This window comes from Aedes aegypti, chromosome 3 (assembly GCF_002204515.2).
Source record: "Aedes aegypti strain LVP_AGWG chromosome 3, AaegL5.0 Primary Assembly, whole genome shotgun sequence".
Lineage (NCBI taxonomy): Eukaryota > Metazoa > Arthropoda > Insecta > Diptera > Culicidae > Aedes > Aedes aegypti.
In genome coordinates, this window is record NC_035109.1 from 13,204,914 (window position 1) to 13,229,786 (window position 24,873).

A 24,873-nucleotide genomic window follows, 5' to 3' on the forward strand; every position below is an offset into this window, starting at 1 on the left:
CCGCAGGGGACTACGACAAGGTGCCTGTTGTTCAATATTGCGCTAGAAGGTGTTATGCGGAGAGCCAGATTCAACAGCCAAGGTACAACTTTTTACGAGATCCAGTCAATTTATTTGCTTCGCGGATGACATGGACATTGTTGGCCGAACATTTGAAAAGGTGGCAGACCTATACACCCACCTGAATCGCAAGGCTGAAATAGTTTGGCTGGTGGTGAATGCGACCAAGACAAAGTACATGCTAGCTGGTGGGGCCGAGCGCGACAGGGCTCGCCTAGGTAGCATTGTTACGATAGACGGGAATTCGTTCGAGGTAATCAACGAGTTCGTTTACCTTGGATCCTTGCTGACGGCTGACAATAACGTTAGCCGTGAAATATGGAGGCGCATCATCGGAGAAAGTCGGGCCTTCTATGGCATGCACAAGAAGCTGCGGTCAAGAAAGATTCATACTCGCACCAAATGTACCATGTACAAAACGCTCATAAGGTCGGTCGTCCTCTACGGGCATGAAGCGTGGACGTTGGGGTCTTCAAACGTCGGATGCTTAGGACGATCTTTGGCGGTGTGCAGGAAAACGGTGTGTGGCGAGCTCGACCAACTCTATGGCGAACCCAGTATCCAGAAGGTGGACAAAGCTGAAAGGATATTTTGGGCAGGGCATGTTGCAAGAATGCCGGACAGCAACCCTACAAAGATGGTGATCCGGTTGGTACAAGAAAGCTTGGAGCGCAGCGTGCTAGGTGGGCGGATCAAGTGCGCATCGATTTGGCGAGCGTGGGGCAGAAGGCAGAACCGAGGATGGAGGGATGCGGCCACGAACCGAGTATTGTAGCGTGAAATTGTTGATTCATTGTTATCTGTATCAAATAAAAAAATAATAAAAAAAATAATGAACCATATGTATTTCATAGTAGGATCACGAGTGCTTTGATGTTTCCTTTTCTTCACCGTTTTAAGACGAGCCAAGAGTTTGCGATGATCGCCTTAGTCATGGATTCGAGTTTTACTTCGCATTTTGGAATTGCAATTCCTCTTGTTTCTAGAATGGAATTAGTTAATGTTTAGAGAGCATTATCAATATGTTTGTAAGTGTAGTGGCTGCTTGGGCACGTCAGGAGTTAATCATCAATATTAACCTCCTTTTCCTGAGCAGCCTAGATAGCCGCGTAGTGTCGGTAGCGGTTGTTTCAACTGGCTAAGAATTAACACTACGGACTGCCTGTTCCGGTGGTAAAAGTCCACCTCACAGGTGACCCCTAATTTATGGTGTGATGCGTACCGTGCCTAGGAATGAATGGTTAGGGGGGTCTAAATAAAACCTAACCGCAAACGGAGCCTGTGGGGTACCAGGGCGCCCTCCACAGTATTGAGTCCTTCCTGTGCTACCCGGAGCAATGGTGCAGGTGACCTTGTGTTTCTCCGAGATAATCGGCTGCCCTTCTTCAGTCTCTATCCTGAGGCTTAATAAGGGTGGGATTATGAATATGTTGACATTTAATTTAAATTATCACCTATATGGATTCGCATTATGCGTTTTACACAGTGTATTCTGTGCTCTTTCGCCTTTGGCGACTTTAAATAGATACCGATCTGGTTTTTTCGTTGCTAGTCTTTTTCGTGCTGAGATTGCAAAAAGCTTAATCCTGCCTAGTTTGGGTAGTGGCTACGGTTAGGTTAGCTCAGATCAATCTTCAGCATAAAAGAACAGCAACGATCAATCTTTGCAGACTCATGCAAAATGGTGCAGCCCAAGTGGCGCTAGTTCAAGAACCCTACTTTCGTAGAGGAAACTTCTATCTAGCTAACCTTGTGGACCCAGTTTTTGCTACTTTCAGCAAACTTGAAATGGCAAACTCGCGCTCCATGCCCCGCGCATGTGTGCTCGTTAATAAAGCAATCGTTGCTACACTCATTTCTGAATTGACGACCAGAGATGTATGTACTGTCACAATTGATGTTTCTGTTGGTGACCTCAACAGGAAATACGTCTATTGTTCGGTATATTTACCACATGATGAACCATCCCCAACGGATGACTTCAAACGAGTTGTCGTACACTGCGTAACAAAAGGCCTTCCGCTGATTGTGGGCAGTGATGCCAATGCTCATCACATCATCTGGGGCAGCTCGGATATCAATTTGAGAGGCTCCAGTCTGATGGAATACTTAAGTAGTACAGACCTTGGATTACTTAACATAGGCAATCGCCCAACCTTCATGGTTTCTAATAGAGAAGAAGTGTTAGACATAACGCTCTGCTCGAATAGAATCAGTCACGAGTTGACGAATTGGCATGTATCAGATGAGGAATCATTATCTGATCATCGCTACATCTTCTTTTGAACATTCAAATGTAACTGCGCAGACTTTGCGTTTTAGGAATCCCCGATCAACAAACTGGGAACTCTATATTGAATTGGTTGCGACCAAATTTCATGGATATTCTCCGTCCATTGAAAATCCGTGTGATCTGGATGATGCCGTTGATACTACAACATCCTACATTATAGAAGCTTTTGAAGAAGCATGTCCTCTGCGGTCTGTAAAGACTACAAGAGGGACCCCATGGTGGAATTCCGATCTGACTAGACTCAGGAAACAATGTAGAAGGAGTTGGAACAGACGCCGTTCAGCTGGATCAGAGTCGTTCAAGTCGGCTCGCAAGGCTTACAAGAAGGCTCTTTGTTCTGCTGAACGATCCGGCTGGAAAAACCTTTGTACAAATGTTTCCAGTTTGAGTGAAGTCAGTCGGCTGAACAAAATCCTTGCAAAATCTAAGGATTTCCAAGTGAACGAAATTCGCTTACCTAATGGTGATTTTACTTCTTCCGATGAAGAAGTTTTAGAATGTTTATTCAATACACACTTCCCCGGATGTGTGGACATAGCATCTACGGATGAACCAAATGTCTTTTCATGTAGTTACGAGTCTCTGGCCTCGGCTCGCAGTATCGTAACTACTGAATCGATTCAATGGGCACTTAATAGTTTTGCTCCTTTCAAATCTCCAGGAGCGGATGGGATTTATCCTGTTCTGCTCCAAAAGGGGTTTGAGTTTATCAAACATGTTTTGAAAAAGCTACTTGTAAGCAGTTTTGCTACCGGGTACATTCCCAGATCCTGGCGTGATATTACTGTAAAGTTTATCCCGAAAGGAGGACGTGCGTCGTATGAAGAAGCGAAGAGTTTTAGACCAATTAGTCTGACCTCTTTTCTTCTGAAATGTCTGGAACGCATTATCGATCATCACATCCGTGATGTTTATTTGGCAAACATGCCTCTTCATGTGAATCAACATGCTTACCAATCTGGAAAGTCCACTGTGACTCTTTTACACAAAGTTGTATACGATATCGAGAAAGCATTCGCTCAGAAGCAATCCTGCTTGGGTGTTTTCTTGGATATTGAGGGTGCCTTTGATAACGTGTCTTTCGATGCCATATTGGAAGCCGCACGAAACCATGGGCTACCTACAATGATTACCAATTGGATTCATCAAATGCTCAAAAACCGACATCTCTTCTCGACATTGCGTCAAGCAGCGATTCGAAAATTGAGTGTTTGCGGATGCCCCCAAGGGGGAGTCTTGTCACCACTTTTGTGGAATCTCGTAGCAGATACGCTATTGAGGCAACTCAATAATTGCGGTTTTCCAACTTATGGATTTGCCGACGACTATCTAGCTCTGATAGTTGGTATGTGCATAAGCACCCTATGCGACCTGATGCAAAGTGCTCTTCAGGTAGTCGAGAGTTGGTGTCGCCAATATGGCCTTTCGGTTAACCCGAATAAAACATCTATTGTTCTTTTTACGGAAAGACGAAACCGCGATGGAATTCGACCTTTACGTCTTTTTGGCACTGAGATTAATGTGACTGATCAAGTAAAGTATGTCGGAGTCATTCTAGATTCCAAACTTTTATGGACACCTCACATTGATTTCAGAGTCAAAAAAGCTTGTATGGCCTTCGGTCAATGCCGGCGAACCTTTGGTAAAACTTGGGGCCTCAAACCCAAATATATCAAATGGATTTACACAACAGTTGTTCGACCAATATTGGCATATGGATGTCTTGTGTGGTGGCAAAAGGGCGAAGTGAGAACAATCCAATCAAAATTGGGCCATCTCCAAAGGATGTGCTTGATGGCGATGTCTGGTGCTTTCTCTACAACTCCCACAGCAGCGCTTGAGGCCATTTTCGACGTTGCGCCACTACACATATATCTTAAACAAGAAGCACTTTCTTGCTCTTACCGTTTATGGGTACTGGATCTATTGGAGAAAAATCCAGTGAATCGTAGATCTACACACACTTCGTTGTTTCCACTTTTGGTGAATTGGGACAAAATTGTCCTTGCTCCAAGTGATCTCACAATTGCTTGTCACTTTCCTTACAGGACATTTATCACACAATTCCCTTCACGGGAAGAGTGGACGTCTGGCTATTTGGAAAGAAGTATATCAAACAATATAGTATGTTACACTGATGGCTCCCTTCTTGAAGGTAGAGCTGGTGCAGGAGTATATTCTCGTGAGCTAAGGCTGAATCAGTTTTACTCACTTGGTAGAAACTGCACCGTTTTTCAGGCGGAAATATTTGCCCTTATGTGTGGAGTGCAATCAGCACTTCAACAGCGCGTAATGGGTAAAGTCATATACTTCTGTTCAGATAGTCAAGCTGCTATAAAAGCTCTCGCTTCGGCCAACTCTAGGTCGAAGCTTGTTATCGCATGTCGAACTCAAATTGAGGAACTGAATTCAGTCAACTCTGTAAACCTTGTATGGGTACCTGGCCATTCTTCCATCGTTGGAAATGAATTGGCTGATGAGCTAGCTCGCGATGGAGCATCGCATGACTTCATTGGCCCTGAGCCGGCTATTCCAATTTCTAAGTGCTGGGTGAAGCTTCAGATAAACTCTTGGGCGGCAACTCAGCACAAGCAATATTGGAATAGTTTGGAGTCATGTCGTCAAACAAAATTGTACATTACTGAGCCATCTCCAAGGGTGGCGAAGTATTTAACAAATCTGTCAAAGCAGAATTGCAGTCTCTTGGTCAGAGCGTTGACAGGCCACTGCCGACTCAACTATCACATGGCAAATATTCAGCGTGCTGACTCATTTGTGTGTGATAGTTGTGACTCCGATTATGGAACTTCGTATCACCTGATATGTAACTGTCCAGTTTTTGCGCAAATGCGATTCCAATTACTTGGTAAACACTTATTAAGTGAAACTGAATACAGAAGCCTGAATCTTCAGGACATGCTGTTATTCTTAACCCGCTGTGGTAATGAGCTATAGGCTCTCTTTACGCTCATGCGTTTTGCAGTGCCCTTTTTAGGGCGCTGTTCAAACCCATTGTGGTATGGAGCTACATGCTCTCATTTCGCTTATGCGATCTTCCCTCTTCAAGGGACCCCACTCCTATTTCCTCCCATCTTTCCCTTCCCTTTCCTCTCCCATCGGGTAGATGATGAAATAGGCTCAAATATGGCGATGGCACAAATCTCCCAACTGGTGGGGAACGTGCCTTTGGAGCCGGCCTTCTGATACCTGATACCTGATAGTCATGGATTCGAGTTTTACTTCACATTTTGGAATTGCATTTCCTCTTGTTTCTAGAATAGAATTAGTTAATGTTTAGAGAGCATTATCAATATGTTTGTAAGGAAATGTTAACATCAAGATAGTAATCGATGTATGTTTCATATGTATTACAGTCGGCTCGACAATAATTGCATGTATAGCAGATATGATTGAGAATCGCTTCATGAGATGTTTGAAATATTTTTCCGAAGCATCATTTACGGAATCGTATCGCATACCCTTAGCCGTGGTAGCAAAAATGTATGGATCCGAGACGCGATAAAAGCACCTTTATTTTAATTTCATTCCTGTCCGAAAGATTGTACTTAATTACGACAGCCATTACGAGGACGACAACGACGACAGCCAGCACACTGAACCACGTTAGTTGAAATTGTTTGGCACTCGTTGTGACCCCCTTAGAACCCACTCTTGGAAAGCAGCTCTGAAAGTGGGTTGCCCTGCTGGTCGGTTGGGGAGGAAAGTGGCACATACTTTTTATTCGTCGGAGTTTCACCGGATGGCGTGACAAATTTATTGCGTCAAACAGTAGCTCCTGAAACGCGACGCATATTTTGTCCGAGAGCCCCGGGTGGATTTATGCTGTTTTACGAGCAGGTTTATTGCGCAATTAGAACTGCTCGATGACTGCAGGGCGAGACTGAGATAGTGGTGTTGATGGTCCGCCGTGCAGTTTTTTGTGTGGTTCAAGTACAATGGTACATAAATAAGAGTCCTGCAGAACTTCATTTTATAATTCTTGTAGGATTTCTTTGGGGTTTAAAGAAATGCTTTGCTAAATGCTAAGTATACTGACGAAACTGGGATCGAATCCCGTCAGACAATAATATTTTCGGGGCAGAATTTGTTATCGCATTTCCAAAGAATAGAGTTATTATCATGCGACAATGATCGATTGGCAAAAAGAGCTGTGCAATTGAAGAGAAGCAGGCTCTGTTCCAGAATTTTAAGAGAGATTTCTGATGGAATCCTTAGAAGAACCTCTAGAGTTATTTCCGGAACTTTTGACATAAAAATTCATAATTGGATTCTGCGAAAAATTTTCAATACTGCGCTGAATTTCTGAAACAATTCAATATTAACCGGAATTTGAAGCTCTGACCTACATGAAACCGTCATAGGTTGTCAAAAGAACTATAATTTCCCAGAACAACGAACACGAACTACCATCGCCAGTAAATCGCTATCATGCTTCCTGTGCTGCCAATAAAATATTCAGATTTGGCAAGTGTTTCCATCCAGATTCACTCTCCTAGAAATGGAAACAATTTTCTGGATGGCCGGGCATGTCAAAAAATTCATATGCAAAGAAGTTCCATCATTTACCCCTCCAGCTGGCAGCATTCTTTTCCCAATTCCCTCACATGGTTGTAAAATTTCGCCCAACCTAGTCACTCTTTCGCTCTCAGCATTTACTTTCTCTTCAACGCGTCCATGTGGAGTTCACTGACGAAAAAAATGAACGAAATTCACACACTCGAGATGGCGCAAAAAAGGAATGAATGACACTCTTCAACAACAGCAAGAGCATCACCATCACCATCATCATCAACATCATCTCGTGTGTGCTTAAATTTATGAGCATCATCGAGGCAAATATACGGACAGAAGCACGACGGCCACCCTTTGGACACAGTCAGGGCAGGAGCTGTTGAAGCGTACAAAATCCAGTTTTCCACTGTGAAGTTTAACACACTCGACAACACCGGGGCCGAGGAGTTGACCCGGGGCAATGCGAGAGTCGGTTTAAAATCACGATGAATTTTTCACAAGGAGCTTAGTTATGTCGGAAGACTTTTGGTTTTTGGATGAATCGTGGTCAAAATGTGACTTTTTTTTTATTTTGGTAATTTTTGTTTTTTTCGCCATTTGAGATTTAGTAAAAGTTATTGGACCTAAAGTTTATTGAAGTTCTTTGTATTAAATCACATTTTATTGTTGAATTTCAACTGACTTGGATGACAAAAATCTCCCTTCTTCTACTTCTTGGCATTAACGTCCCAACTGGGACAGAGCCGGCTTATCAGCTTAGTGTTCTTATGAGCACTTCCACAGTTGTTAACTGAGAGCTTTCTTTGCCAAAGTTTCCATTTTCGCATTCGTAAATCGTGTGGCAGGTACGATGATACTCTATGCCCAGGGAAGTTTCTCTAAGTAAATATCATTTTTTCAATCGTAAATCGAAAATAAGAAACATCCCGATTTAGGTCCTTTGCAAAAACTCAGTGAGAAATGCCGAAAAGTCAACTGTGGACGGGAGCGTTGAAGTGGAGTGCAAAAATTTTGATGAAATTTGGTGCAGATAAAGTTGTTCCATCCGTCAGACGGCCATAAAACATCCGTCTGTTGGACAGTGGAGATAGCCAGCAAAGGGCGATAGCACACGGATGATGGAAACTCGGAACTGGGCTTTATTTCATCTCGTGTACAACTGATTATACTGACAAGCTAGCATTTCAGATTTTTTTTCCACTACACTAAGGGACGACACTTTTTTGAATCGTTTGTTCTGCTGGTTAATTCAAAGACAATGATAACAATGGAGAAAATGGTTTGTAGCTTGAGTATTGAAATGTATCTGTGTTTTTCTCTCAACTATTTTCGTACTGCCGGTGGTCGATTAACTCTCTATGGTCATATTATTTTACGACGTAACAGGTCTACGAGAACCCAACCTGGGGGGCCATAGAACACATCGTCGAATGGCATTTGGTCAAACGGAAATTTGGCTGAAGTTTTTTTTTTGAAATGGTTTATTGAAAGATCATTTGTTATTAAGGTGAAGATGAATCGAGACCACATCTCAAATTTTCAAGAGAACGGATCTGGAGAACCAAACATCCGTTTGATCTAAAAACCTAATCGATTGGTCACCACCAGCTAGGGACCAATCGATTGAGTTTTCAGCTTGAACGAATCTTCGGTTCTCCAGATCCGTGCTCTTGAAAATTTGAACTTTGGCTTCGATTCTGTAGTAGGCTGTGGTGAATGTTTCTAAACTAAGTAGGCTTTGACATGACAAAATGACAAAACGACAACCATTAAGAAATAAACCATTGGCAAGAGAACATCGTCTTTCAATCTCTTACAACATCAGAAGTGGTATTACCGGCAAGATGTTTTTACGTAGCCAGAAGACTACTGAAGAAATGCAATCTTCCGGATCCAAACCAGCAGAAATCGTTCTGGAAGACGTTAATGCTGCTCGAACTCCGGGGTATCTATTCTTGGGGATGGAAGTCTCGCTCAATGTGGAAAAACCAACGAATCAAGACCAACGGAGTTCATTCTAGGGGATGGACACTTCGCTCAACGTCAAGAAACTACTCGTGTGGTTATTTCAAACGGACAACAATTTACATCCGGAAGAGAATCAGGAGATTCAAGAGATATTGGAACGAATTTATCTGAAAATCCAGTCTCGGTTGCAGCCTTGTTACCAGTGTCAAGTATTTCAACCAATATTCTACCCCTTGAAGAAATTTCGTCGATGTTATCGACATTTTCGGGTCAATATCATGAAGATGTGAATCATTTCTTGAAAATTTTATTCAATACTAAACAAGCGCTCAATGTTGGAGACCATACAATGAAGATGGTATTATTCAAGTAATTGAAAGGAAAAGCCCAAAATTGGTTACATTCAGGTGATTATAAAACGAAGCCACACCTCAAATTTTCAAGAGCACAAGACTTGAGAACCAAAAAGCGCTCCGCGTTGAAAATTTATCCCATTGGTCACCACCAGCAAGCAAGCATTTTTATTGATTTTTAACTCAACTTGATGTCAGATTCTCCGGTCTTGTGCTCTTGAAAATTCAAATTTTGGCTTTGTTTTATAATCACCTTCAAACTTGGATTATATGATAAGAAGCTATGAAGAACTGACTGTAAATTTACAAGCAATGTTCACGATCAACACCAACGTATACGAACTGCAAAACCAACTTGCTAGGCGAACCTGGTCAGGAAGAGAACCGTTTGAAGAACATTACCAGTCAAAGCGTTTACTTGCACGGAAGCTCAATTTACCGGAGAAAGAACTAGTTGAATACTTGGTAGAAGGCATTGAAGATCAAATTCTCCGAAACCAAGCCAGAAAATGCCAGAATTTCCAAACCAAAAATGAAGTAGTACAAGCATTTCGATTGATACGGTTTGATCCAGCAACAATGGAAAGACGGCAAAGCTTTGTTTTGCATGCAACCAACCCGGACATTTTGCGGCAGATTGCAGAACTTATCGAGGAGCTAAGCCAGTCCAGATGAAATTTATGGAACCACGAAGAAAATTTGGAGAAAAGCCAATCAAATCAACTGACGAGACTATACATGTTTTGGACGACCAGGATTAAAAAACAATATGACGGAAAATTCAAATGTGACGGTTTGGTAAAGTTTAGGCTAATCAATAATTGTACTAACCTAAAAGCACTTTTTGACACAGGAAGCTCTATCTCACTGATACGTCGAGGTTTGGTAAATGCTAAAGATATTAAAAAGATAAATTATAACAAAAGTTTTCGAGGTATCGGTGGGAAACGGCTCAAGATTTTAGGAATATTCACCAACAAATTTCTTATTCAAAATATTGTTTTCAGCATTGACTTCTAAGTAGTTCCGGATAATGTTTTAAACCTCATCGATGCAATTGTTGGACGAGATGTCATCATAAAGCCCAGCATTCGGACGATAATACAGAATGATATTAAAATTTACTCGGTTGATCCTGATCATTTGAAACCTGAAAACCCTGAAAATAAGGTACATAGAAATACTTTGTATAATATTAACTCCAACATAAATGAAAATTTGAAAATAGGTAATATATCAGTAGATCATTTGGCTACATTTTTAGAAATTTTTCAGAACCCTATATGTAGATTATATGAGACCGTCTAAACCAAAAGTTGAATATGAGATGTTAATTGATTTGAAAAAAGGAGAACCTTTTCATTATAAACCTCGAAGGTTATCATTTGAACAAAAACGTAAAGTTGATGAAAAAATCAAAGAACTTTTGAAAGCAGGTATTATTAAAGAGAGCAATTTACCTTTTACTAGTCCAATAGTTCTAATTCCAAAGAAAAATGAATGGCTTTGCGTTGATTACAGAAAATTGAATAAGATACTGTTCGTGATAATTTTCCGCTTCCTGTTATAGATGATTTATTTGATAATCTGAAAGACAAAAACTATTTTTCAATCCTTGATCTCAAATTTGGCTTCCATCAAACCAAAATATCAAAAGAGTGCACAAAATTTACTTCTTTTGTAACACCTAGTGGTCAATTTGAATATCTACGAGTACCTTTTGGTTTATGCAATGCTCCTTCTGTATTTCAACGTTTTATAAATAAAATTTTTCAAAAACTCATTAAAGAAGAGAAATTATGCGTATACTTAGACGATATTCTAATTGCAACCAAGTCTATTGAAGAACATTTTGAAGTATTACAACAGGTTTTTGAAATATTAAGTCAAAATTTATTAGAACTTAATTTAGAGAAGTGTAAATTTTTGTTCAATGAAATAGATTATCTTGGTTATACAATCAATAATAAAGGCAGGAAACCCAATAACTCACACATAGAAACAGTTCAAAATTTTCCAATCCCTCAAAATAGTAAACAAGTTCATAGGTGAGTTATTTCAGAAAGTTTATCCAAAATTTTGCTGTTATTGCCAGACCATTATATAGTTTACTTCAAAAAGACTCAGTATTCCATTTTGAAAAAGAACAAATTGCTGCATTCAATCTTTTGAAATAGAAATTGGTTTCAGCTCCAATTCTGACTATTTTTGATCCTCATACTGATACTGAGCTTCACTGTGACGCTAGTTCATTTGGGTTTGGTGCCATTTTACTACAAAAGCAGTCAGATAGTAAATTTCATCCAGTTAGTTTCCTTAGCAAGAAAACAGATGAGTATGAGTCAAAACTTCACAGTTTCGAATTAGAAACCTTAGCTGTGATTCATGCTATTAACAGATTCCTTGTATATTTAGCTGGAAAGAGCTTCAAAATTTTCACTGACTGTAATGCATTGGTTCAAACTTTGAAGAAAAAAGAAATGAATCCTAAAATAAACAGATGGGCCATATTTTTAGAAAACTATAATTTTGAATTAGAATACAGAAAGGAGGAAACAATGAAACACATTGATGCGTTAATGCATATGACTGAGAAAGGTAATAATAATCAACATAGGGAGAAAATTAGAGAAAAAAATATTGGAATAATTGATGAATCTCAAATAGAACGCAATATTATTTTAGCTCAAGATCAAGATTCTAAATTGAAAAATATAAAACAAATATTCGAAACTTCTTCTTTTCCAAATTTCTTATTACTAGATGGTAGGTATTTTATTTAGGAGAGATAATTGCAAGAATCTATTAGTTGTTCCCAAAAATATGATTGATAATGATAACTGTGGACATTTAGGAATAGAAAAAAACAATAGTTGAAATAAAGAAGAATTTTTGGATTTCACGTATGAGAAAATATGTAAAGAAGCACATTGAGAATTGTTTGCCATGCATTTTCTACAACCCTATAGGAAAAAAGGAAGGCTTTTTGAAAATCATAGAAAAATGTAATGTTCCGTTTAATATGGTTCATTTAGATCATTATGGGCCTATAAAATTAAAATCAAACAATACATTCAAATGCATTCCTGTTATTACTGATGCATTTACAAAATTTACGACATTTTTTCCAAGCAAAACTACTAATTCTGATGAAATAATGCAACATTTAGTTAATTATATGAGTTTTTACAGTTAATTATATGAGTTTTTACAGTTTATTATATGAGTTTTTACCAGTGAGATTAATAACTGATTTTGGCTCCGGATTTACTTCTTAAAAATTTCAAGATTTCTTACATTTTAAACTGCAATACGTACTCCACAAGCTAATAGTCAGGTTGAAAGAATGAAAAAAACATTGACTTCAATGCTGGCCAAACTAAGTAATGAAACTAATTGTAGTTAGCACAAATCTCCCAACTGGTGGGAACGTGCCTTTGGAGCCGGCCTTCTGATTGGTCAATTGCAAAATGAATTAAATAATGCCAATTTTAATTTAGAATCTTTTGTTCGGAATCGACAACCATCGAGTGAAAATGAAAATATTTTAGAAATACGATAAAAGGCTCAACAAAACAATTTGAAAATGCAAATTTATAATAAGAAAATAACAGATAGAAAGAGAACAAATACAACAAGTTATAAACAGGGAGATTTTGTTGTATTAAAAACTATTGATTCTCAAAAATTATCCCCAAAATTTAAAGGTCCATATAGAATTTCCAAAATTTTGCCAAACGATCGATATGTTGTAGTTGATATTGAAGGGTTTCAGATTTCAAGTGTTCCTTTTAACGCGGTATGTTCACCACAAAATTTGAGGAACTGGATTGATGATGATAGCTCAAATGCAGATTGTCCGGATGGCCGAGTTGTAGTAGGCTGTGGTGAATGTTTCTAAATTAAGTAGGCTTTGACATGACAAAATGACAAAACGACAACCATTGGCAACATCGTCTTTCAATCTCTTACAGATTCATCTTCACCTTAAGGGTATGCGAATTACCGAATGATTCCGTTAAAACGCTTCGAAACAAAATTCCGCGGAATTTTATTTCACGATTTCGTTTCGTTTCACCAAATTGTAAAAAATTTCTCAGCGGAAAATTATTAACAAACGGGAAGAAACGGACTTTTACAAATTTTGAGTTTATTTCGAACAAACGGCATATCATACGCTTCTACTCCTCTGTTCTATTAAATTATATTATATTATATTATATTATATGGTATTATATTATATTATATTATATTATATTATATTATATTATATTATATTATATTATATTATATTATATTATATTATATTATATTATATTATATTATATTATATTATATTATATTATATTATATTATATTATATTATATTATATTATTCTATTATAATATCGCCCACACAAATGTATAAAAAAGGCCTTTTCACAAAATTCTCGCGTCCTCAATGTTGCGTATGAGCACGAGCATGAGGACTGATGAGCGTTAAATTCGTAGTTGATACTCCGTGATTGACCGGAACAAGTTGCAATGAGATTTAATGAATGGGGCTTGCAATTATCTCACCATTCTCAATATGCACATATAGAGAGTTCAAATTTTAAAGGTCAATGAGTGCGCCAGACACGTCTCTACGGCCATCAGGGAAGGGAAGGATTGTTAGTTAAACAACCATTGCTACTAGAGACCGAAGAATCTTGTGCACCTCCACAGTTGTCATGGAAAGGATATTGGGTAAGTAGGACAAGGTAAGGATTTGAAAGTCGGCTATGGTTGGTGATACGATTCATGATATATTCACGCCTAACTGAATTCTTATAAATCGATATAAATCGACAAAAGAATTTAATGACAAACCACTGTCTGGTTATCTCACGTTTCACATAAAAACTTTTGTTACGTAACTGAAAAGATAAAAAAAATAATCACATTTTCCGAATCAGTCACTCTCGTGATCCCAGTACAACCCGGAATATCTCCGGTATGGTTCCAAATTCAACATTGTCCATTTATGACAAATGACTGAAACCTTTTTAAAGTAAACTGAAATTGAAATCGAATAGAAATTGACGAAATGGCAGCTATTTAAAAATGTAACGTAAAGGTTAATAAATGTACATCATACACCCGATTCTGTTTTTGCATGGGAGATGGGTACTGCGCAAAAAAGTTCTCAGATAAAAATTTCAAAAACCGTGCAAAAAAGTAACACCATTTCTCAACGTTTCAAGCGGCCGTGTAAAAAAAAATCCGTGCAAAAACAATATCGGGTGTACACTTTTTTGCCGGCTGCAGTGAAAAGTTTAAAGGGGCCCAGATAGCCGTAGCGGTAAACGCGCAGCTATTCAGCATGACCATGCTGAAGGTCGTGGGTTCGAATCCCGCTGATCAAGGATCTTTTCTAAAGGAAATTTTCTCGATTCTCAGGGCATAGAGTATCTTCGTACCTGCCACACGATATACGCATGCAAAAATGGTCAATCGACAAAGAAAGCTCTCAGTTAATGACTGTGGAAGTGCTCATAAGAACACTAATCTGAGAAGCTGGCTTTGTCCCAGTTGGGACGTCACGCCAGAAAGAAGAAGAAGAAGAAGTGAAAAAGTTTTCGATAGATTCCTTCATCCTCCGAGCAGCTTATAACATCCGCTAGTATACCAATCCTTTAAATGCTTCTTTACGGGAAAGTATCTTGGAAAACATTAAATTCCAAGCTTTCCATATCCTTATAGAGGCAGCAGCAGCAGTCTGGTTTCGGTAATCCTGTCCATCAATCTCGGTAATTTTACTGGGGTGGAGGGTTAAATTGGTTACACATCAGTTTGCGTCGTGAAGAAATCTGAACAAAGCCTGTGTATTTAAAAATGAAATGAGTCGTGTGTTACCTTTGATTATTTCGATTGATTTCTTACCATTACTACTATTGAACCGAATAATTCTTGGTGTTTCGCTTAAAAACAACACATATTTTCCAAACACAAACCAGAAAAAATATTTTCACTTTGTTCACTCTTGTTATGATTGATTGAAACACCCACGCTAGAAAACTATCACATCAGCTTATTTTTATTTTACCTATTTCATATATTTTTATTATTTGTTTTCATGGAATTTGTTAAAAATGCGTTATAAAACAACAACAACAAGTTTTTCAGATCAAGCTGTTCAATAAAACTAAAATTTTAGTTTGTCACATTGCGAAAATCGCATAGTTTTTATGAATTTTTTTCAAGAGTGGGTGTTAAGGTAAAATATAGCAAAAGGTACATGTGTGTAAGTGTGTTGAGCAAATAGCAGCACAAACAATTTCACAGATGGTTATTTTATAATGCTACTTTTTCACAAAAGTCTTCGCTCCCATATAATCTAACAATGTCTGAACATTATCATATATTGTCACTATTTTCCATACATTACATAAACAGTTTTTTAATTGTCTAGAGCTGTGGATTGAGTTTTAAACCCAAATACTCCTTATATTCACTTATTCAGAAATTATCAATTTTCCATATTCCTCTTCGACGTTTAATCAGTAATTTCACTACTTTTACACAATAGGCTTCTCGTGATTGTTTTTTGGCTGCCTTGCTCTATCAATGATGACTGATTACATTGAATTCTGAGATAATTGTGCCTTTCACTTGTTGGGTTTTGTTTGAAAATGACACCTTAAAAGAATAATTCAAGACGAGAAAGTTTTTGATCGAGAATTTTTTTTATTCTTGAAAGTATCCATTTCGCAATGTATGGACGGTTAGTAGTAAACAAGTTGTCCTATCCTGAGAAAAAAAAAATATTGAAAAATTACCGTTCCTTCTAAATCGATTTTAAATTTTGAACAAATATTTTCAGTGTAGACCACAAATGAGACAATTCAACAAATGAGGAATTCTATTTTTTTTTTTGCGTTTATTAGAGAGGTTTTAAACCAGAAGGGTTCATTCGCCTCCTAGTGGGAATTCTATATGATTTAAAGTAAACTGATTATATCAATTTGACTCGCTAATTATGCTTCATTGTATTGATGAGTGAGACTTTCACTTATTTTGTGTATTTTTGAAAATGACACCCATAAAAATGTTATTTAAGACAAGACAAAGCTTTCGTTAGAAATCTTGTTTTCCTTAAAACTGATCATCTCGCGATGTATGGATGATTGGAAGTAAACATAATAGATTGTGGCGCGGTAAATGGCTGGGCATGGCGTACCATTGGTACCTCGCGTACCTGCAGGAATAAAATAGACCCCTTTGTGCGGTCCTTAGCCTCTTGCCCAGCAACTCCTATCCCTACCTCCTCGTGGTACTGGCCGGGGTACGAGTAACCTTGGGGAAGATCGGGTAACCAACCCCCGGTGGGAACTTTGGTCGTATGCTGACAGGGAAGGGGGGGTTTGCTTTTGCAAACCTGGAGCGTCTGTACTCCACGTTAGGAGCGGCTCACAACAGCGTCTGTTCCCCATGTCAGGGGCGGCTGATCATCGTCCGAGTGCCAAAGAAGGACTCTAAGCTAAACTGCGCACTATGGCCCTCTGAACATTTAGGGGGAATGGTCCTCCGGAAATCTAGGGGATTGGTGTCAGGCCCTGCAAGCCAACCGTAAAAATACATCAGCACAGGAACGTCAACGAGAGAATACGAACCGGAATAATCGGCAAAGACCACAGCGACGAAAATGGACTAGCGATTGGAAACTCGGTACGTGGAACTGCAAATCTCTCAACTTCATTGGAATTACTCGCATACTCTCCGATGTTCTGAAGACCCGTGGTTTCGACATCGTAGCGCTGCGGGAGGTGTCCTGGACAGGAGCTTTGCACATTGGTCCCAAAGCCATATCTAGGAAGATAAAAATGATTGCGCCTAAACCGTCAATTTTAGATATATGGTGTCTTCGCCAAAGTTTCTCCATATTTTTCAAACAATTTTTTCAGAGATGTGAAATTAGGGTGGCCCACATGGTTTACGAGATCAGCACATAAACTTTTTTGCTGACGCATTTAGGACTACACAATGTTCTACAATGTTTTAGAACAACCAATTTGGAGCAATTTTGCCGAAGAACCCAAATTTCTTCTTACGGTTCTCTTACGGTTCGTGAGTTATGATTTTTTTTAACAAAAAAGGTAGGGTGGTACTGAAAAATCAGTTTTTTCTTGATATCTTTTTATACCACAATTTCTCGCAAAAACTTTATTCCGAGCACTTTAAGAACTTTTGATTGCGCAACTTTTTGCTGATAAAACTACTGTTCTATCTCTTATGGTTACAGAGTTATCAGAAATTTTCTTCGAAAAAATTATTGTTTTCAAATGCCGATATCTCCTAGAGGCGCAAACGAATTTTTCAATCGGCATTAGAAAGATTATCTCTTTCTCTGTTCATGGTGAAAAAACTGTGAGGACGTTTTTTGTTTGGAAAGATTGACAAAATTTTGAAAATAATATGTTTTAACCGAAAATTGTCCTTAACTTGAAAAATATTCGAGATAGCTCTTTGGTGCCTTCAGAAAAAATTTGCAAAATTGAAAGTTCTGATAGTGCTTCATACAAGGTATTCATAAAAAATCAACGCTTACACATATATTCACCATAAACCGAATTTGATATGGTAAAGAAAGCGAAAAAAGAGATATTTGCTAGAACAATCGAAATAACTGTATGAATGTCATTTTAAATTGAATACACATGTATTGGTATCGATCATAGTAAGCGGAATCTAAAGAGTTGAAAAAAAGAAAATTATTTGCTGAAGCAGTTTTCAAGTGATCAAGGCCCACCTTCTGGTTCGTTACCTTAGACAGATATTTGGTATTTATATCTGGCTCTTGTTCAAGATTCATGCATTCTTCAACAGGCGAATGCTGCCCTGACTAATTCGTTGTGGCAGATTTATTGGATTTGATTGAATTGAATGGGATAAGTTGGATGCCCAGATAGAATAATTACAGATACTTCTATATTTCTATGGAAGGATATCACGGGAAGTAAGGTTTTGGTAATTTGAAGGAATTCTTCAAAGTATACGTTTTGTTATCGTTTGGGGTTGATAATATAATAAACGGAACCAGTATTGAACGCATGATCTTCTGCTTAGTAAGCCGAAGCGGTAGCAATTTATAACCAACCAAGGCATAGATTAGCTGGACAAACATTAGGTCGCGTGAAATAACAAGACACCGTTTATGGATTAATGTTCCATGGATCACTATTAAAACTGCTTCAGCAACTAACTTTCCCTAACTCCAAACATTTCGCTTACTGTGATCGATCTTATTTCATTACATATATTTTCAATTTTAAATGACTTTACATACAGTTATTCCGGTTGTTCCAGCAAATATATCTCTTTTTCGCTTTCTTTACCATACAAAATTCGGTTTATGGTGAATATATCTTAAAGCAATGATTATTTATGAATACTTTGTATGGAGCACTTTCAGAACATTCAATTTTGCACATTTTTGCTGAAGGCACCAAAGAGCTATCTCGAATATTTTTCAAGTTATGGACAATTTTCGGTTGAAAAACATATCATTTTCAAAATTTTGTCAATCTTTTCAAACAAAAAACGTCCTCACAGTTTTTTCACCATGAACAGAGAAAGAAATAATCTTTCTAATGCCGACAGAAGATTGAAAATTCGTTTGCGCCTTTCGGAGATATCGGCATTTGAAAACAACCATTTTTTCGAAGAAAATTTCTGATAACTCTGTAACCATAAGAGATAGAACAGAAGTTTCTTCGGCAAAAAGTTGCGCAATCAAAAGTTCTAAAAGTTATCAAGAAAAAACTGATTTTTCAGTACCACCCTATCTATTTTGTTAAAAAAAAATAATAACTCACGAACCATAAGAGATAGAAAGTTGTGTTCTTCGGCAAAATTGCTCCAAATCGGTTATTCTAAAACATTGTAGAACATTGTGTAGTCCTAAATGCGTCAGCAAAAAAGTTTATGTGCTGATCTCGTAAACCATGTGGGCCACCCTAATTTCACATCTCTGAAAAAAATGTCTGAAAAATATGGAGAAACTTTGCCTAAGACACCATATATCTAAAATTGACGGTTTAGGCGCAATCATTTTTGTCTTCCTAGATATGGCTTTGGGACCAATGTGCATTGGTGCGAACGTTTAGAGGTAACCTTACCATCTACCAGAGCTGTGGCAACACACGCGAGCTGTGAACAGCTTTCATAGTGATGGGTGATATGCAAAGGCATGTGATCGGGTGATGACCGATCAATGAACGAATGTGCAAGTTAAGAATCAAAGGCCGATTCTTCAACTTCAGCATAATCAACGTGCATGGCCCACACTCCGGAAGCACTGATTATGACAAGGACGCATTTTACGCGCAGCTCGAACGCGAGTACGACAGCTGCCCAAGCCACGACGTCAAGATCATCATAGGAGATTTGAACACTCAGGTTGGCCAGGAGGAGGAGTTCAGACCGTCAATTGGAAAGTTCAGCGCCCACCGTCCGACGAAGAGAGAACCACTTACGACTGATAGATTTTGCCACCTCCAAGAATATGGCCATTCGTAGCACCTGTTTTCAGCACAGCCTCCCGTATCGGTACATCTGGAGATCACCTCAGCAGACAGAATCGCAAATCGACCACGTTTTGATCGATGGACGGCACTTCTCCGACAAAACCGACGTCAGAACCAATCGTGGCGCTAACATTGACTCCGACTACTACCTGGTGATGGTGAAACTGCGCCCAAAACTATCCGTCATCAATGATGTACGGTACCGACGCCCGCCCCGGTACAATCTCGAGCGGCTGAAACAACCGGATGTCGCCAATGCATACGCGCAGCATCTTGAAGCAGCGTTGCCGGATGAGGGCGAGCTTAATAGGGCCCCTCTTGAGGACTGCTGGAGGACAGTCAAAGCAGCCATTAACGACGCTGCCGAAAGTATTGTCGGATATATGGAACGGAGCTCAAGAAACGATTGGTTCGACGAGGAGTGCCAGGAGGTTTTAGAGGAGAAGAATGCAGTGCGGGCTGCAATGCTGCAGCATGGTACGCGGCAAAACGTGGAACGATACAGACTGAAGCGGAAACTGCAAACCCGCCTATTCCGGGACAAAAAGCGTCGCCTGGAAGAGGTGGAATTCTGTACCGTTTTCTAGAAACGCGGAAGTTCTATCAGAAGCTCAACACATCCCGCAAAAGTTTCGTTCCGAGAGCTGTGATGTGCCGGGATAAGGATGGGAGCATTTTGACGGACGGACGTGAGGTGATCGAAAGGTGGAAGCGGCACTACGATGAACACCTGAATGGCGCAGAGAACACAGGCACAGAAGGTCAGGACAGCGAAGGCGATGGCTACGTCAGCACAGCGGACAGCGGAAACGAACCAACTCCCACGATGGGGGAAGTTAAGGATGCCATTCAATAGCTCAAGAACAACAAGGCCGCTGGGAAGGATGGTATCGGAGCCGAACTCATCAGGATGAGCCCGGACAGGTTGGCCGCTTGTCTGCATCGGCTGATAGTCAGAATCTGGGAAACGGAACAGCTACCGGAGGAGTAGAAGCAAGGCGTTATATGCCCTATCTACAAAAAGGGCGACAAATTGGAGTGTGAAAATTATCGTGTAATCACCATCCTAAACACCGCCTACAAAGTGCTATCCCAGATTCTCTTCCGTCGTCTATCACCTATAACAAGGTGCTACTGATGGCCATCCCCCTGGTGGCAGCAAAATTTATTAAACTTAGGTAGTTATCGTTAGTAACGGAGTGGAGACTCTCCGTACCAATGCGGAAAAAGTCCTCTCTTTCGCCCTGCGGATTAGCGTCGCCGATGACAATTGTCACGTCGTGTTTTGGGCGTTCTCCATCTTGCCGAAAAATTCGTAAAACGCATCCTTCATGTCATCTCGTTTGTAGCTTGTCGGTGCATAGACGTTGATAAGGCTATAGTTGAAGAACTTGGCCCGAATTCTCAATACGCAGATCTGCTCGTCGATCACATTCCACCTAATAACGCGCTTTATCTGCTTCCCAATCACTATGGGGCTCTGCACTGTTTTCATTTTGCATGGAATTTTGACGTTTACTGGCCTTGTTGTTTACTAATTTCATGAAGGAGTGAAGGAGAGAGATTGATTTTTGTGCAGAGCCCTATGAAGCCGACTCCGTGTTCAGCCTTATCGTCTCCGTTGTGTTGGATGTTATACCGTACACCCCCGTTAATTTGAACGGTATTTCATGCAAACCATAAGGGTTCATTTTTAATTTGAACATCTAGTCACCCTAGAAACGTGTTTCTAGTTACCTCTTTCACTGTTTTGTTTTGATTCTGCGTTCCGTTCCACAGCGTTCCATTTCACTAAACTCCGTTCCATGAGCTAAATGACGTTTGAACCATTTTTAATCGGGGTTAAAGCGGGGTACAAATTAAAAACTGTTCAGATTAAATGTGGTCAAAAAACGGGGGTATCCGGCTAACACTGCACAGTGGTCCAGGAATCAGTTTTACGCGGAAAGATGCATTTTGAGCTGTAGAATGAAACATTAGACAAAAACGGTCTTCTACAAAGTTGTTTGTATTAGTTAAGCCCTTTGTTTGGTTTTATTGAAAATTAGGGTGGACCACATTTTCATAGAAATTGTGTAACTAACTTTCTTATTTGTAAAAATTATATTATACATGCTTCAGCAAAGTTGTAGATCATTCAATTTCAAGCAACTTTGTCAAAAAAAGTTTTTTTGTATCTCTTAAATTGACCGATTTAGAGCTTTTTTCCTACGGTGACCTAGGGTGGTCCGAACAAAACTGGTTTTCTGGCTCTAGAGTTTTCAATTCAAATTTCTCATCAAAGTGGTCTATGAAACACTTTTAGAACTTTAAAAAATACGTAATTTGGTGAGTGGAGAAACTCGCTATCTCCTTCCGTTTAGGAGTTATTGTTGTTTTTCTCTCAAAAACATGCCTATTTTGATTGTGAATTTCTCTGATTGGGGCAAACATAAAAAATATCTTTTGACGGCATTCAAAAGACAAAATAAAATTGTATAATATATCAAAAAATTACAGATGTATTATTTTTGTAACTCTAATAAAATGCCTTAAAAAACAAAGGATTTTAAGCAGAAAAACTTTAATAACTTTTGAACTAAAATAGATATCATCAATATTTTTGCATGAAAATTTGCGTTTTGTTAATTTCTTAAAGTCGTTTATAGACTGCTTTGACGAGAAATCTGAAATAAGAAAGATAGGGCTTTAAAACTATTTTGAAGATTTTCATAGTATGTATTTCTTTATTATTTTGCATTTTGAGCATGAAAATGAAATTTTAGACAAAAATGATCTTCTACAAAATTGTTTCTAAAAATGTAAGCTTTCATACTGTGTCATTTGAAATTAGGGTGGTCCACAATATCACACATATCATATAATCAACTTTTTTATTTGCAAAAATACTGGTATATGTTCTTAGGCAAAGCGGTAGAACTTAAAATTTTGATCAACTTTGCCAAAAAAAGTTTTAATGTAGCTTAAAATTTGACCAATCTAGAGCATTTTTTCCTAATCATCGCAGGGTGGTCCAACAAAAATAAGTTTTTTAACTCTAGTTTTTTTAATATTATTTTCTCGTCAAAGTCGTCTATGAACGACTTTTAGAACTTAACAAAACGCAAATTTTCATGCAAAAAGATTGTTGATATCTATTTTAGTTCAAAAGTTATTAAAGTTTTTGTGATAAAAAATATTTGACTTTCAAGACGTTTTATTAGAGTTACAAAAATAACACATCTGTAATTTTTTGATATAATATACAATTTTATTTTGTCTTTTTAATGCCGTCAAAAGATATTTTTTATGTTTGCCCATATCAGAGAAATTCACAATCAAAATAGGCATGTCTTTGAGAGAAAAACAACAATAACTCCTAAACGGAAGGAGATAGCGAGTTTCTCCACTCACCAAATTACGCATTTTTTAAAGCTCTAAAAGTGTTTCATAGACCACTTTGATGAGAAATTTGAATTGAAAACTCTAGAGTCAGAAAACCAGTTTTGTTCGGACCACCCTAGGTCACCGTAGGAAAAAAGCTCTAAATCGGTCAATTTAAGAGATACAAAAAAACTTTTTTGGCAAAGTTGCTTGAAATTGAATGGTCTACATATTTGCTGAAGCATGTATAATATAATTTATACAAATAAGAAAGTTAGTTACACAATTTCTAGGAAAATGTGGTCCACCCTAATTTTCAATAAAACCAAACAAAGGGCTCAACTAATACAAACAACTTTGTAGAAGACCGTTTTTGTCTAATGTTTCATTCTAAAGCTCAAAATGCATCTTTCCGCGTAAAACTGATTCCTGGACCATAGTGCACTGCAGCATTACTACGAGACTAATGCAGGCTTTGGGCAGCATCATCATGACTTCAATCATATTTTCTTTTTTTAAATGCCATAACTTTGGGACGAGTTTCAGGCAACCTCTTTGTGAAGAACACTTTTGATCGCTGAAGCTATTTTCAAGAATCAAATAAGTGAACAAATTGCTAGATTAATAAAGTTTTAAATTTTGAAAAAAAAAAAAAAAATGCCGAACATTGTCCCATTCTGCAAAGCCCGTGACGTTTCGCATAATGTTCTTGTACACACAAGAACAGGCTGTATTTTCAAGAAGGCATATAATCCGCATTTGCCAAATATCCATTATGTCAAACGGCCTTAGGCGAAATGTCCCATCCCCGTTTTTTCATTCGTATATCTTACAGCAGATATGATTATACTCTTTGCCCGTGGAAGTCAAGGAAATTTCAAAAAGAAAAGAACCTGGATCGACCAGGCTTTGCTTTGTTGCCGCGGTCTTTACCACTAGGTTATGGATGACACCCATCATTGATCTGCACGCCAAAAATCAAATGCTGCCAATGTGATTGCAACAAATGCATACAAACATTCACATTTCACCCCAGCACAGGCTGAACGAACAGGTCTATTAGTTTTAATCACTTTGTCACTTTTCCTATCCTAATTAAATATTTACTTTATCGTTTCGATGAATAAATCATGAGCTGTATCAACAGTCACATCACCCATTTCCACAGAAGTCGTCTCGTCGTCCATCGAATCGAACGGTGGTGCCTTTTTGATGGGTTAGGCGCATCTACACGTAGAACTGTCGGGGAGTTTACTCAACTTGTTAGACAACGACTAGCTGTCGAGTTGGCTATCAACCCCACAGATAACGGAATACATTTGGAATGCTTTCGGGAAGGAAAACGACACAGTCATACTCCGAGAGGTGGAAAGCAATAAAAAGGACATGTTTTCTCTGTCATCTGTTCGTCGTTTTCCCACCCTTTCTCGAAGGTTGCGTAGGGGTTTCCCAAGAGTCACTCACACGTACGCACTTGATACCGAAAACGAGCCGGAAATTTACATATTTTCTCCCGCCATTGAACTCGATTTGGGTAGCGCTGGCGAACGGGTAAATTTTATTGGCACTTTTGAATGGCATATTAAATCTTGATTCGAGTGAGCCGATGGGATCGCATTAAACGCTTGCATGAGATTTTTCCCAGATGACCATTTGGTAAGTTCTAGGCATGGGCGTAGCCAGATTGAGGCAGGAGATGATCCTACGTCAATAAATTATCAATGAATCTCTTATGGAATAGCTACTATTTTTTTCT